The 12,877-nt window shown below is 38.0% G+C and overlaps 1 protein-coding gene and 28 non-coding genes across 29 annotated transcripts in view; 1 reads left to right on the forward strand and 28 right to left on the reverse strand.

Annotated features, from left to right (window-relative positions):
* LOC142353387 (lipoxygenase homology domain-containing protein 1-like) overlaps positions 1-12,877 on the forward strand; it is a 180,049-nt gene that overhangs the window by 104,809 nt on the left and 62,363 nt on the right. The gene's annotated exons all lie outside the window — the stretch shown is intronic.
* Trnac-gca (transfer RNA cysteine (anticodon GCA)) lies at positions 266-337 on the reverse strand. The gene has a single exon. It is a non-coding gene; the product is annotated as a tRNA-Cys (tRNA).
* On the reverse strand, positions 690-761 carry Trnac-gca (transfer RNA cysteine (anticodon GCA)). Its single transcript has one exon. It is a non-coding gene; the product is annotated as a tRNA-Cys (tRNA).
* Trnac-gca (transfer RNA cysteine (anticodon GCA)) lies at positions 1,118-1,189 on the reverse strand. The gene has a single exon. It is a non-coding gene; the product is annotated as a tRNA-Cys (tRNA).
* Positions 1,543-1,614, reverse strand: Trnac-gca (transfer RNA cysteine (anticodon GCA)). The gene has a single exon. It is a non-coding gene; the product is annotated as a tRNA-Cys (tRNA).
* Trnac-gca (transfer RNA cysteine (anticodon GCA)) lies at positions 1,969-2,040 on the reverse strand. Its single transcript has one exon. It is a non-coding gene; the product is annotated as a tRNA-Cys (tRNA).
* On the reverse strand, positions 2,392-2,463 carry Trnac-gca (transfer RNA cysteine (anticodon GCA)). Its single transcript has one exon. It is a non-coding gene; the product is annotated as a tRNA-Cys (tRNA).
* Positions 2,817-2,888, reverse strand: Trnac-gca (transfer RNA cysteine (anticodon GCA)). Its single transcript has one exon. It is a non-coding gene; the product is annotated as a tRNA-Cys (tRNA).
* Positions 3,247-3,318, reverse strand: Trnac-gca (transfer RNA cysteine (anticodon GCA)). Its single transcript has one exon. It is a non-coding gene; the product is annotated as a tRNA-Cys (tRNA).
* Positions 4,095-4,166, reverse strand: Trnac-gca (transfer RNA cysteine (anticodon GCA)). The gene has a single exon. It is a non-coding gene; the product is annotated as a tRNA-Cys (tRNA).
* On the reverse strand, positions 4,943-5,014 carry Trnac-gca (transfer RNA cysteine (anticodon GCA)). The gene has a single exon. It is a non-coding gene; the product is annotated as a tRNA-Cys (tRNA).
* Trnac-gca (transfer RNA cysteine (anticodon GCA)) lies at positions 5,368-5,439 on the reverse strand. Its single transcript has one exon. It is a non-coding gene; the product is annotated as a tRNA-Cys (tRNA).
* On the reverse strand, positions 5,792-5,863 carry Trnac-gca (transfer RNA cysteine (anticodon GCA)). Its single transcript has one exon. It is a non-coding gene; the product is annotated as a tRNA-Cys (tRNA).
* Trnac-gca (transfer RNA cysteine (anticodon GCA)) lies at positions 6,216-6,287 on the reverse strand. Its single transcript has one exon. It is a non-coding gene; the product is annotated as a tRNA-Cys (tRNA).
* Trnac-gca (transfer RNA cysteine (anticodon GCA)) lies at positions 6,641-6,712 on the reverse strand. The gene has a single exon. It is a non-coding gene; the product is annotated as a tRNA-Cys (tRNA).
* On the reverse strand, positions 7,059-7,130 carry Trnac-gca (transfer RNA cysteine (anticodon GCA)). Its single transcript has one exon. It is a non-coding gene; the product is annotated as a tRNA-Cys (tRNA).
* Positions 7,478-7,549, reverse strand: Trnac-gca (transfer RNA cysteine (anticodon GCA)). Its single transcript has one exon. It is a non-coding gene; the product is annotated as a tRNA-Cys (tRNA).
* Positions 7,896-7,967, reverse strand: Trnac-gca (transfer RNA cysteine (anticodon GCA)). The gene has a single exon. It is a non-coding gene; the product is annotated as a tRNA-Cys (tRNA).
* On the reverse strand, positions 8,316-8,387 carry Trnac-gca (transfer RNA cysteine (anticodon GCA)). Its single transcript has one exon. It is a non-coding gene; the product is annotated as a tRNA-Cys (tRNA).
* Positions 8,737-8,808, reverse strand: Trnac-gca (transfer RNA cysteine (anticodon GCA)). Its single transcript has one exon. It is a non-coding gene; the product is annotated as a tRNA-Cys (tRNA).
* Positions 9,164-9,242, reverse strand: Trnac-gca (transfer RNA cysteine (anticodon GCA)). Its single transcript has one exon. It is a non-coding gene; the product is annotated as a tRNA-Cys (tRNA).
* Positions 9,596-9,667, reverse strand: Trnac-gca (transfer RNA cysteine (anticodon GCA)). The gene has a single exon. It is a non-coding gene; the product is annotated as a tRNA-Cys (tRNA).
* Positions 10,014-10,085, reverse strand: Trnac-gca (transfer RNA cysteine (anticodon GCA)). The gene has a single exon. It is a non-coding gene; the product is annotated as a tRNA-Cys (tRNA).
* On the reverse strand, positions 10,439-10,510 carry Trnac-gca (transfer RNA cysteine (anticodon GCA)). Its single transcript has one exon. It is a non-coding gene; the product is annotated as a tRNA-Cys (tRNA).
* Trnac-gca (transfer RNA cysteine (anticodon GCA)) lies at positions 10,862-10,933 on the reverse strand. Its single transcript has one exon. It is a non-coding gene; the product is annotated as a tRNA-Cys (tRNA).
* Positions 11,283-11,354, reverse strand: Trnac-gca (transfer RNA cysteine (anticodon GCA)). Its single transcript has one exon. It is a non-coding gene; the product is annotated as a tRNA-Cys (tRNA).
* Trnac-gca (transfer RNA cysteine (anticodon GCA)) lies at positions 11,707-11,778 on the reverse strand. The gene has a single exon. It is a non-coding gene; the product is annotated as a tRNA-Cys (tRNA).
* Positions 12,130-12,201, reverse strand: Trnac-gca (transfer RNA cysteine (anticodon GCA)). The gene has a single exon. It is a non-coding gene; the product is annotated as a tRNA-Cys (tRNA).
* On the reverse strand, positions 12,552-12,623 carry Trnac-aca (transfer RNA cysteine (anticodon ACA)). Its single transcript has one exon. It is a non-coding gene; the product is annotated as a tRNA-Cys (tRNA).

A 12,877-nucleotide genomic window follows, 5' to 3' on the forward strand; every position in this document is an offset into this window, starting at 1 on the left:
CTCTTTTAGCCAAGAAGTAAAATTTTTGTTTTTTCTGAAGAATGTTTTAGACAATGAGTCTTGTTTGAAGTCGATGTGGGTCTTTCTGCTGGTTTGGACATAACACTTTTCCTCCATAAATTTAAATTGCTTCCGATCTGATTCTGTATACTTACTTAATGAACTAGAGGAGTCCTGAAGGAGATGACTACCATATTCTCTTCTTTTTTTTTACAAAAATCAACTAACTCTTTTTTTGGTCACTCGTAGAAAAGTGTTATTATTTAGGGGACACCCGGATTTGAACCGAGGACCTCTCGATCTGCAGTCGAATGCTCTACCACTGAGCTATATCCCCATATTCGAACCAGATTGCTAATGATCAACGGCAGACTGTTCCGATTGATTCCCTAGTTCCCCAGCTTTTGCTAAATCGCCACCAAAAAAACTCTTTTAGACAAGAAGTAAAATTTTTGTTTTTTCTGAAGAATGTTTTAGACAATGAGTCTTGTTTGAAGTCGATGTGGGTCTTTCTGCTGGTTTGGACTTAACACTTTTCCTCCATAAATTTAAATTGCTTCCGATCTGATTCTGTATACTTACTTAATGAACTAGAGGAGTCCTGAAGGAGATAACTACCAAATTTTCTTCCTTTTTTACAAAAATCAACTAACTCTTTTTTGGTCACTCGTAGAATAGTGTTATTGTTTAGTGGACACCCGGATTTGAACCGAGGACCTCTCGATCTGCAGTCGAATGCTCTACCACTGAGCTATATCCCCATATTCGAACCAGATTGCTAATGATCATCGGCAGACTGTTCCAAATGATTCCCTAGTTCCGCAGTTTTTGCTAAATCGCCACCAAAAAAACTCTTTTAGCCAAGAAGTAAAATTTCTGTTTTTTCTGAAGAATGTTTTAGACAATGAGTCTTGTTTGAAGTCGATGTGGGTCTTTCTGCTGGTTTGGACATAACACTTTTCCTCCATAAATTTAAATTGCTTCCGATCTGATTCTGTATACTTACTTAATGGACTAGAGGAGTCCTGAAGGAGATGACTACCAAATCCTCTTCCTTTTTTTTTTACAAAAATCAACTAACTCTTTTTTGGTCACTCGTAGAATAGTGTTATTGTTTAGGGGACACCCGGATTTGAACCGAGGACCTCTCGATCTGCAGTCGAATGCTCTACCACTGAGCTATATCCCCATATTCGAACTAGATTGCTAATGATCATGGGCAGACTGTTTCGAATGATTCCCTAGTTCCGCAGCTTTTGCTAAATCGCCACCAAAAAAACCCTTTTAGACAAGAAGTAAAATTCTTGTTTTTTCTGAAGAATGTTTTAGACAATGAGTCTTGTTTGAAGTCGATGTGGGTCTTTCTGCTGGTTTGGACTTAACACTTTTCCTCCATAAATTTAAATTGCTTCCGATCTGATTCTGTATACTTACTTAATGAACTAGAGGAGTCCTGAAGGAGATGACTACCAAATTCTCTTCCTTTTTTTACAAAAATCAACTAACTCTTTTTTGGTCAATCGTAGAATAGTGTTATTGTTTAGTGGACACCCGGATTTGAACCGAGGACCTCTCGATCTGCAGTCGAATGCTCTACCACTCAGCTATATCCCCATATTCGAACCAGATTGCTAATGTTCATCGGCAGACTGTTCCGAATGATTCCCTAGTTCCGCAGCATTTGCTAAATCGCCAACAAAAAAACTCTTTTAGCCAAGAAGTAAAATTTCTGTTTTTTCTGAAGAATGTTTTAGACAATGAGTCTTGTTTGAAGTCGATGTGGGTCTTTCTGCTGGTTTGGACATAACACTTTTCCTCCATAAATTTAAATTGCTTCCGATCTGATTCTGTATACTTACTTAATGAACTAGAGGAGTCCTGAAGGAGATGACTACCATATTCTGTTCTTTTTTTTAACAAAAATCAACTAACTCTTTTTTGGTCACTCGTAGAAAAGTGTTATTATTTAGGGGACACCCGGATTTGAACCGAGGACCTCTCGATCTGCAGTCGAATGCTCTACCACTGAGCTATATCCCCATACTCGAACCAGATTGCTAATGATCAACGGCAGACTGTTCCGAATGATTCCCTAGTTCCGCAGCTTTTGCTAAATCACCACCAAAAAACTCTTTTAGACAAGAAGTAAAATTTTTGTTTTTTCTGAAGAATGTTTTAGACAATGAGTCCTGTTTAAAGTCGATGTGGGTCTTTCTGCTGGTTTGGACATAACTCTTTTCCTCCATAAATTTAAATTGCTTCCGATCTGATTCTGTATACTTACTTAATGAACTAGAGGAGTCCTGGAGGAGATGACTACCAAATTCTCTTCCTTTTTTACAAAAATCAACTAACTCTTTTTTGGTCACTCGTAGAATAGTGTTATTGTTTAGGGGACACCCGGATTTGAACCGAGGACCTGTCGATCTGCAGTCGAATGCTCTACCACTGAGCTATATCCCCATATTCGAACTAGATTGCTAATGATCATCGGCAGACTGTTTCGAATGATTCCCTAGTTCCGCAGCTTTTGCTAAATCGCCAGCAAAAAAACCCTTTTAGACAAGAAGTAAAATTTTTGTTTTTCTGAAGAATGTTTTAGACAAGGAGTCCTGTTTAAAGTCGATGTGGGTCTTTCTGCTGGTTTGGACATAACATTTTTCCTCCATAAATTTAAATTGCTTCCGATCTGATTCTGTATACTTACTTAATGAACTAGAGGAGTCCTGAAGGAGATGACTACCATATTCTCTTCTTTTTTTTTACAAAAATCAACTAACTCTTTTTTGGTCACTCGTAGAAAAGTGTTATTGTTTAGGGGACACCCGGATTTGAACCGAGGACCTCTCGATCTGCAGTCGAATGCTCTACCACTAAGCTATATCCCCATATTCGAACCAGATTGCTAATGATCATCGGCAGACTGTTCCGAATGATTCCCTAGTTCTGCAGCTTTTGCTAAATCGCCACCAAAAAAACTCCTTTTAGACAAGAAGTAAAATTTTTGTTTTTTCTGAAGAATGTTTTAGACGCTGAGTCCTGTTTGAAGTCGATGTGGGTCTTTCTGCTGGTTTGGACATAACACTTTTCCTCCATAAATTTAAATTGCTTCCGATCTGATTCTGTATACTTACTTAATGAACTAGAGGAGTCCTGAAGGAGATGACTACCATATTCTCTTCTTTTTTTTTACAAAAATCAACTAACTCTTTTTTGGTCAATCGTAGAAAAGTGTTATTGTTTATTAGGGGACACCCGGATTTGAACCGAGGACCTCTCGATCTGCAGTCGAATGCTCTACCACTGAGCTATATCCCCATATTCGAACCAGATTGCTAATGATCATCGGCAGACTGTTCCGAATGATTCCCTAGTTCCGCAAATTTTGCTAAATCGCCACCAAAAAAACTCCTTTTAGACAAGAAGTAAAATTTTTGTTTTTTCTGAAGAATGTTTTAGACAATGAGTCCTGTTTGAAGTCGATGTGGGTCTTTCTGCTGGTTTAGACATAACATTTTTCCTCCATAAATTTAAATTGCTTCCGATCTGATTCTGTATACTTACTTAATGAACTAGAGGAGTCCTGAAGGAGATAACTACCAAATTTTCTTCCTTTTTTACAAAAATCAACTAACTCTTTTTTGGTCACTCGTAGAAAAGTGTTATTGTTTAGGGGACACCCAGATTTGAACCGAGGACCTCTCGATCTGCAGTCGAATGCTCTACCACTTAGCTGTATCCCCATATTCGAAACAGATTACTAATGATCATCGGCAGACTGTTTCGAATGATTCCCTAGTTCCGCAGCTTTCGCTAAATCGCCAGCAAAAAAACCCTTTTAGACAAGAAGTAAAATTTTTGTTTTTCTGAAGAATGTTTTAGACACTGAGTCCTGTTTGAAGTCGATGTGGGCCTTTCTGCTGGTTTGGACATAACATTTTTCCTCCATAAATTTAAATTGCTTCCGATCTGATTCTGTTACTTACTTAATGAACTAGAGGAGTCCTGAAGGAGATGACTACCATATTCTCTTCTTTTTTTTACAAAAATCAACTAACTCTTTTTTGGTCACTCGTAGAAAAGTGTTATTGTTTAGGGGACACCCGGATTTGAACCGAGGATCTCTCGATCTGCAGTCGAATGCTCTACCACTGAGCTATATCCCCATATTCGAACCAGATTGCTAATGATCATCGGCAGACTGTTTCGAATGATTCCCTAGTTCCGCAGCTTTTGCTAAATCGCCACCAAAAAAACTCCTTTTAGACAAGAAGTAAAATTTTTGTTTTTTCTGAAGAATGTTTTAGACAATGAGTCCTGTTTGAAGTCGATGTGGGTCTTTCTGCTGGTTTAGACATAACATTTTTCCTCCATAAATTTAAATTGCTTCCGATCTGATTCTGTATACTTACTTAATGAACTAGAGGAGTCCTGAAGGAGATAACTACCAAATTTTCTTCCTTTTTTACAAAAATCAACTAACTCTTTTTTGGTCACTCGTAGAAAAGTGTTATTGTTTAGGGGACACCCAGATTTGAACCGAGGACCTCTCGATCTGCAGTCGAATGCTCTACCACTTAGCTGTATCCCCATATTCGAAACAGATTACTAATGATCATCGGCAGACTGTTTCGAATGATTCCCTAGTTCCGCAGCTTTCGCTAAATCGCCAGCAAAAAAACCCTTTTAGACAAGAAGTAAAATTTTTGTTTTTCTGAAGAATGTTTTAGACACTGAGTCCTGTTTGAAGTCGATGTGGGCCTTTCTGCTGGTTTGGACATAACATTTTTCCTCCATAAATTTAAATTGCTTCCGATCTGATTCTGTTACTTACTTAATGAACTAGAGGAGTCCTGAAGGAGATGACTACCATATTCTCTTCTTTTTTTTACAAAAATCAACTAACTCTTTTTTGGTCACTCGTAGAAAAGTGTTATTGTTTAGGGGACACCCGGATTTGAACCGAGGATCTCTCGATCTGCAGTCGAATGCTCTACCACTGAGCTATATCCCCATATTCGAACCAGATTGCTAATGATCATCGGCAGACTGTTCCGAATGATTCCCTAGTTCCGCAGCTTTTGCTAAATCGCCACCAAAAAAACTCCTTTTAGACAAGAAGTAAAATTTTTGTTTTTTCTGAATAATGTTTTAGACAATGAGTCCTGTTTGAAGTCGATGTGGGTCTTTCTGCTGGTTTGGACATAACACTTTTCCTCCATAAATTTAAATTGCTTCCGATCTGATTCTGTATACTTACTTAATGAACTAGAGGAGTCCTGAAGGAGATGACTACCATATTCTCTTCCTTTTTTACAAAAATCAATTAACTCTTTTTTGGTAACTCGTACAATAGTGTTATTGTTTAGGGGACACCCGGATTTGAACCGAGGACCTCTCGATCTGCAGTCGAATGCTCTGCCACTGAGCTATATCCCCATAGTCGAACCAGATTGCTAATGATTATGGGCAGACTGTTTCGAATGATTCCCTAGTTCCGCAGCTTTTGATAAATCGCCAGCAAAAAAACTCTTTTAGACAAGAAGTAAAATTTTTGTTTTTTTGTGAAGAATGTTTTAGACAATGAGTCCTGTTTGAAGTCGATGTGGGTCTTTCTGCTGGTTTGGACATAACACTTTTCCTCCATAAATTTAAATTGCTTCCGATCTGATTCTGTATACTTACTTAATGAACTAGAGGAGTCCTGAATGAGATGACTACCATATTCTCTTCTTTTTTACAAAAATCAACTAACTCTTTTTTGGTCACTCGTAGAAAAGTGTTATTGTTTAGGGGACACCCGGATTTGAACCGAGGACCTCTCGATCTGCAGTCGAATGCTCTGCCACTGAGCTATATCCCCATAGTCGAACCAGATTGCTAATGATTAGGGGCAGACTGTTTCGAATGATTCCCTAGTTCCGCAGCTTTTGATAAATCGCCAGCAAAAAAACTCTTTTAGACAAGAAGTAAAATTTTTGTTTTTTCTGAAGAATGTTTTAGACAATGAGTCCTGTTTGAAGTCGATGTGGGTCTTTCTGCTGGTTTGGACATAACACTTTTCCTCCATAAATTTAAATTGCTTCCGATCTGATTCTGTATACTTACTTAATGAACTAGAGGAGTCCTGAAGGAGATGACTACCATATTCTCTTCCTTTTTTACAAAAATCAATTAACTCTTTTTTGGTAACTCGTACAATAGTGTTATTGTTTAGGGGACACCCGGATTTGAACCGAGGACCTCTCGATCTGCAGTCGAATGCTCTGCCCCTGAGCTATATCCCCATAGTCGAACCAGATTGCTAATGATTTTGGGCAGACTGTTTCGAATGATTCCCTAGTTCCGCAGCTTTTGATAAATCGCCAGCAAAAAAACTCTTTTAGACAAGAAGTAAAATTTTTGTTTTTTCTGAAGAATGTTTTAGACAATGAGTCCTGTTTAAAGTCGATATGGGTCTTTCTGCTGGTTTGGACATAACACTTTTCCTCCATAAATTTAAATTGTTTCCGATCTGATTCTGTATACTTACTTAATGAACTAGAGGAGTCCTGAAGGAGATGACTACCAAATTCTCTTCCTTTTTGTACAAAAATCAACTAACTCTTTTTTGGTCACTCGTAGAAAAGTGTTATTGTTTAGGGGACACCCGGATTTGAACCGAGGACCTCTCGATCTGCAGTCGAATGCTCTACCACTGAGCTATATCCCCATAATCGAAACAGATTGCTTATGATCATCGACAGATTGTTTCGAATGATTCCCTAGTTCCGCAGCTTTTGATAAATCGCCAGCAAAAAAACTCTTTTAGGCAAGAAGTAAAATTTTTGTTTTTTCTGAAGATAGACAATGAGTCCTGTTTAAAGTCGATGTGGGTCTTTCTGCTGGTTTGGACATAACACTTTTCCTCCATAAATTTAAATTGTTTCCGATCTGATTCTGTATACTTACTTAATGAACTAGAGGAGTCCTGAAGGAGATGACTACCATATTCTCTTCCTTTTTTACAAAAATCAATTAACTCTTTTTCGGTAACTCGTACAATAGTGTTATTGTTTAGGGGACACCCGGATTTGAACCGAGGACCTCTCGATCTGCAGTCGAATGCTCTACCACTGAGCTATATCCCCATAATCGAAACAGATTGCTTATGATCATCGACAGATTGTTTCGAATGATTCCCTAGTTCCGCAGCTTTTGATAAATCGCCAGCAAAAAAACTCTTTTAGGCAAGAAGTAAAATTTTTGTTTTTTCTGAAAATAGACAATGAGTCCTGTTTAAAGTCGATGTGAGTCTTTCTGCTGGTTTGGACATAACACTTTTCCTCCATAAATTTAAATTGCTTCCGATCTGATTCTGTATACTTACATAATGAACTAGAGGAGTCCTGAAGGAGATGACTACCAAATTCTCTTCCTTTTTTTACAAAAATCAACTAATTCTTTTTTGGTCAATCGTAGAATAGTGTTATTGTTTAGGGGACACCCGGATTTGAACCGAGGACCTCTCGATCTGCAGTCGAATGCTCTGCCACTGAGCTATGTCCCCATATTCGAACTAGATTGCTAATGATCATCGGCAGACTGTTTCGAATGATTCCCTAGTTCCGCAGCTTTTGATAAATCGCCAGCAAAAAAACTCTTTTAGGCAAGAAGTAAAATTTTTGTTTTTTCTGAAGATAGACAATGAGTCCTGTTTAAAGTCGATGTGGGTCTTTCTGCTGGTTTGGACATAACACTTTTCCTCCATAAATTTAAATTGTTTCCGATCTGATTCTGTATACTTACATAATGAACTAGAGGAGTCCTGAAGGAGATGACTACCATATTCTCTTCCTTTTTTACAAAAATCAATTAACTCTTTTTCGGTAACTCGTACAATAGTGTTATTGTTTAGGGGACACCCGGATTTGAACCGAGGACCTCTCGATCTGCAGTCGAATGCTCTACCACTGAGCTATATCCCCATAATCGAAACAGATTGCTTATGATCATCGACAGATTGTTTCGAATGATTCCCTAGTTCCGCAGCTTTTGATAAATCGCCAGCAAAAAAACTCTTTTAGGCAAGAAGTAAAATTTTTGTTTTTTTCTGAAAATAGACAATGAGTCCTGTTTAAAGTCGATGTGAGTCTTTCTGCTGGTTTGGACATAACACTTTTCCTCCATAAATTTAAATTGCTTCCGATCTGATTCTGTATACTTACATAATGAACTAGAGGAGTCCTGAAGGAGATGACTACCAAATTCTCTTCCTTTTTTTACAAAAATCAACTAACTCTTTTTTGGTCAATCGTAGAATAGTGTTATTGTTTAGGGGACACCCGGATTTGAAACGAGGACCTCTCGATCTGCAGTCGAATGCTCTGCCACTGAGCTATGTCCCCATATTCGAACTAGATTGCTAATGATCATCGGCAGACTGTTTCGAATGATTCCCTATTTCCGCAGCTTTTGCTAAATCGCCAGCAAAAAAACTCTTTTAGACAAGAAGTGAATTTTTGTTTTTCTGAAGAATGTTTTAGACAAGGAGTCCTGTTTAAAGTCGATGTGGGTCTTTCTGCTGGTTTGGACATAACATTTTTCCTCCATAAATATAAATTGCTTCCGATTTGATTCTGTATACTTACTTAATGAATTAGAGAAGTCCTGAAGGAGATGACTACCATATTCTCTTCTTTTTTACAAAAATCAACTTACTCTTTTTTGTTCACTCGTAGAAAAGTGTTATTGTTTAGGGGACACCCGGATTTGAACCGAGGACCTCTCGATCTGCAGTCGAATGCTCTACCACTGAGCTATATCCCCATATTCGAACCAGATTGCTAATGATCATGGGCAGACTGTTCCGAATGATTCCCTAGTTCCGCAGCTTTTGCTAATTCGCCAGCAAAAACACTCTTTTAGACAAGAAGTAAAATTTTTGTTTTTTCTGAAGAATGTTTTAGACAAGGAGTCCTGTTTAAAGTCGATGTGGGTCTTTCTGCTGGTTTGGACATAACACTTTTCCTCCATAAATTTAAATTGCTTCCGATCTGATTCTCTATACTTACTTAATGAACTAGAGGAGTCCTGAAGGAGATGACTACCAAATTCTCTTCCTTTTTTTTTACAAAAATCAATTAACTCTTTTTTGGTCACTCGTAGAATAGTGTTATTGTTTAGGGGACACCCGGATTTGAACCGAGGACCTCTCGATCTGCAGTCGAATGCCGACTGCTCTACCACTGAGCTATATCCCCATATTCGAACTAGATTGCTAATTATCATCGGCAGACTGTTTCGAATGATTCCCTAGTTCCGCAGCTTTTGCTAAATCGCCAGCAAAAAAATTCTTTTAGACAAGAAGTAAAATTTTTGTTTTTCTGAAGAATGTTTTAGACAAGGAGTCCTGTTTAAAGTCGATGTGGGTCTTTCTGCTGGTTTGGACATAACATTTTTCCTCCATAAATTTAAATTGCTTCCGATCTGATTCTGTGTACTTACTTAATGAACTAGAGGAGTCCTGAAGGAGATGACTACCAATTTCTCTTCCTTTTTTTTACAAAAATCAACTAACTCTTTTTTGGTCACTCGTAGAATAGTGTTATTGTTTAGGGGACACCCGGATTTGAACCGAGGACCTCTCGATCTGCAGTCGAATGCTCTACCACTGAGCTATATCCCCATATTCGAACCAGATTGCTAATGATCATGTGCAGACTGTTCCGAATGATTCCCTAGTTCCGCAGCTTTTGATAAATCGCCAGCAAAAAACTCTTTTAGACAAGAAGTAAATTTTTTTTCTGAAGAATGTTTTAGACAATGAGTCCTGTTTAAAGTCGATGTGGGTCTTTCTGCTGGTTTGGACATAACACTTTTCCTCCATAAATTTAAATTGCTTCCGATCTGATTCTGTATACTTACTTAATGAACTAGAGGAGTCCTGAAGGAGATGACTACCAAATTCTCTTCCTTTTTTACAAAAATCAACTAACTCTTTTTTGGTCACTCGTAGAATAGTGTTATTGTTTAGGGGACACCCGGATTTGAACCGAGGACCTCTCGATCTGCAGTCGAATGCTCTACCACTGAGCTATATCCCCATATTCGAACTAGATTGCTAATGATCATGGGCAGACTGTTTCGAATGATTCCCTAGTTCCGCAGCTTTTGCTAAATCGCCAGCAAAAAAACTCTTGTAGACAAGAAGTGAAATTTTTGTTTTTCTGAAGAATGTTTTAGACAAGGAGTCCTGTTTAAAGTCGATGTGGGTCTTTCTGCTGGTTTGGACATAACATTTTTCCTCCATAAATTTAAATTGCTTCCGATCTGATTCTGTATACTTACTTAATGAACTACAGGAGTCCTGAAGGAGATGACTACCATATTCTCTTCTTTTTTATAAAAATCAACTAACTCTTTTTTGGTCACTCGTAGAAAAGTGTTATTGTTTATTAGGGGACACCCGGATTTGAACCGAGGACCTCTCGATCTGCAGTCGAATGCTCTACCACTGAGCTATATCCCCATATTCGAACCAGATTGCTAATGATCATCGGCAGACTGTTTCGAATGATTCCCTAGTTCCGCAGCTTTTGCTAAATCGCCAGCAAAAAACTCTTTTAGACAAGAAGTAAAATTTTTGTTTTTTCTGAAGAATGTTTTAGACAATGATTCCTGTTTAAAGTCGATGTGGGTCTTTCTGCTGGTTTGGACATAACACTTTTCCTCCATAAATTTAAATTGCTTCCGATCTGATTCTGTATACTTACTTAATGAACTAGAGGAGTCCTGAAGGAGATGACTACCAAATTGTCTTCCTTTTTTACAAAAATCAACTAACTCTTTTTTGGTCACTCGTAGAATAGTGTTATTGTTTAGGGGACACCCGGATTTGAACCGAGGACCTCTCGATCTGCAGTCGAATGCTCTACCACTGAGCTATATCCCCATATTCGAACTAGATTGCTAATGATCATGGGCAGACTGTTTCGAATGATTCCCTAGTTCCGCAGCTTTTGCTAAATCGCCAGCAAAAAAACTCTTTTAGACAAGAAGTGAAATTTTTGTTTTTCTGAAGAATGTTTTAGACAAGGAGTCCTGTTTAAAGTCGATGTGGGTCTTTCTGCTGGTTTGGACATAACATTTTTCCTCCATAAATTTAAATTGCTTCCGATCTGATTCTGTATACTTACTTAATGAACTAGAGGAGTCCTGAATGAGATGACTACCATATTCTCTTCTTTTTTAAAAAATTAACTAACTCTTTTTTGGTCACTCGTAGAAAAGTGTTATTGTTTAGGGGACACCCGGATTTGAACCGAGGACCTCTCGATCTGCAGTCGAATGCTCTACCACTGAGCTATATCCCCATATTCGACCCAGATTGCTAATGATCATCGGCAGACTGTTCCGAATGATTCCCTAGTTCCGCAGCTTTTGCTAAATCGCCAGCAAAAAACTCTTTTAGACAAGAAGTAAAATTTTTGTTTTTTCTGAAGAATGTTTTAGACAATGAGTCCTGTTTAAAGTCGATGTGGGTCTTTCTGCTGGTTTGGACATAACACTTTTCCTCCATAAATTTAAATTGCTTCCGATCTGATTCTGTATACTTACTTAATGAACTAGAGGAGTCCTGAAGGAGATGACTACCAAATTCTCTTCCTTTTTTTACAAAAATCAACGAACTCTTTTTTGGTCACTCGTAGAATAGTGTTATTGTTTAGTGGACACCCGGATTTGAACCGAGGACCTCTCGATCTGCAGTCGAATGCTTTACCACTGAGCTATATCCCCATATTTGAACCAGATTGCTAATGATCATCGGCAGACTGTTTCGAATGATTCCCTAGTTCCGCAGCTTTTGCTAAATCGCCAGCAAAAAACTCTTTTAGACAAGAAGTAAAATTTTTGTTTCTTCTGAAGAATGTTTTAGACAATGAGTCCTGTTTAAAGTCGATGTGAGTCTTTCTGCTGGTTTGGACATAACACTTTTGCTCCATAAATTTAAATTGCTTCCGATCTTTTTCTGTATACTTACTTAATGAACTAGAGGAGTCCTGAAGGAGATCACTACCAAATTCTCTTCCCTTTTTACAAAAATCAACTAACTTTTTTTTGGTCACTCGTAGAATAGTGTTATTGTTTAGGGGACACCCGGATTTGAACCGAGGACCTCTCGATCTGCAGTCGAATGCTCTACAACTGCGCTATATCCCCATATTCGAACTAGATTGCTAATGATCATCGGCAGACTGTTTCGAATGATTCCCTAGTTCCGCAGCTTTTGCTAAATCGCCAGCAAAAAAACTCTTTTAGACAAGAAGTAAATTTTTTTGTTTTTTCTGAAGAATGTTTTAGACAAGGAGTCCTGTTTAAAGTCGATGTGGGTCTTTCTGCTGGTTTGGACATAACACTTTTCCTCCTTAAATTTAAATTGCTTCCGATCTGATTCTGTATACTTAATGAACTGCAGTAATCCAAAAGGAGATGACTACCATATTCTTTTCCTTTTTTACAAAAATCAACTAAATCTTTTTTTGGTCGCTCGTAGAAAATTGATATTGTTTAGGGGACACCCGGATTTGAACCGAGGACCTCTCGATCTGTAGTCGAATGCTCTACAACTGAGCTATATCCCCATATTCGAAACAGATTGCTTATGCTGATCGCAGACTGTTTCGAATGATTCCCTAGTTCTGAAGCTTTTGCTAAATCGCCAGCAAAGAAAACTCCTTTAGACAAGCAGTAAAATTTTTGTTTTTCTGAAGAATGTTTTAGACAAGGAGTCCTGTTTAAAGTCGATGTGGGTCTTTCTGCTGGTTTGGACATAACATTTTTGCTCCATAAATTTAAATTGCTTCCGATCTGATTCTGTATACTTACTTAATGAACT

Source organism: Convolutriloba macropyga, chromosome 14, assembly GCF_964194025.1.
Source record: "Convolutriloba macropyga chromosome 14, txConMacr16.3, whole genome shotgun sequence".
Classification (NCBI taxonomy): Eukaryota; Metazoa; Xenacoelomorpha; order Acoela; family Convolutidae; genus Convolutriloba; species Convolutriloba macropyga.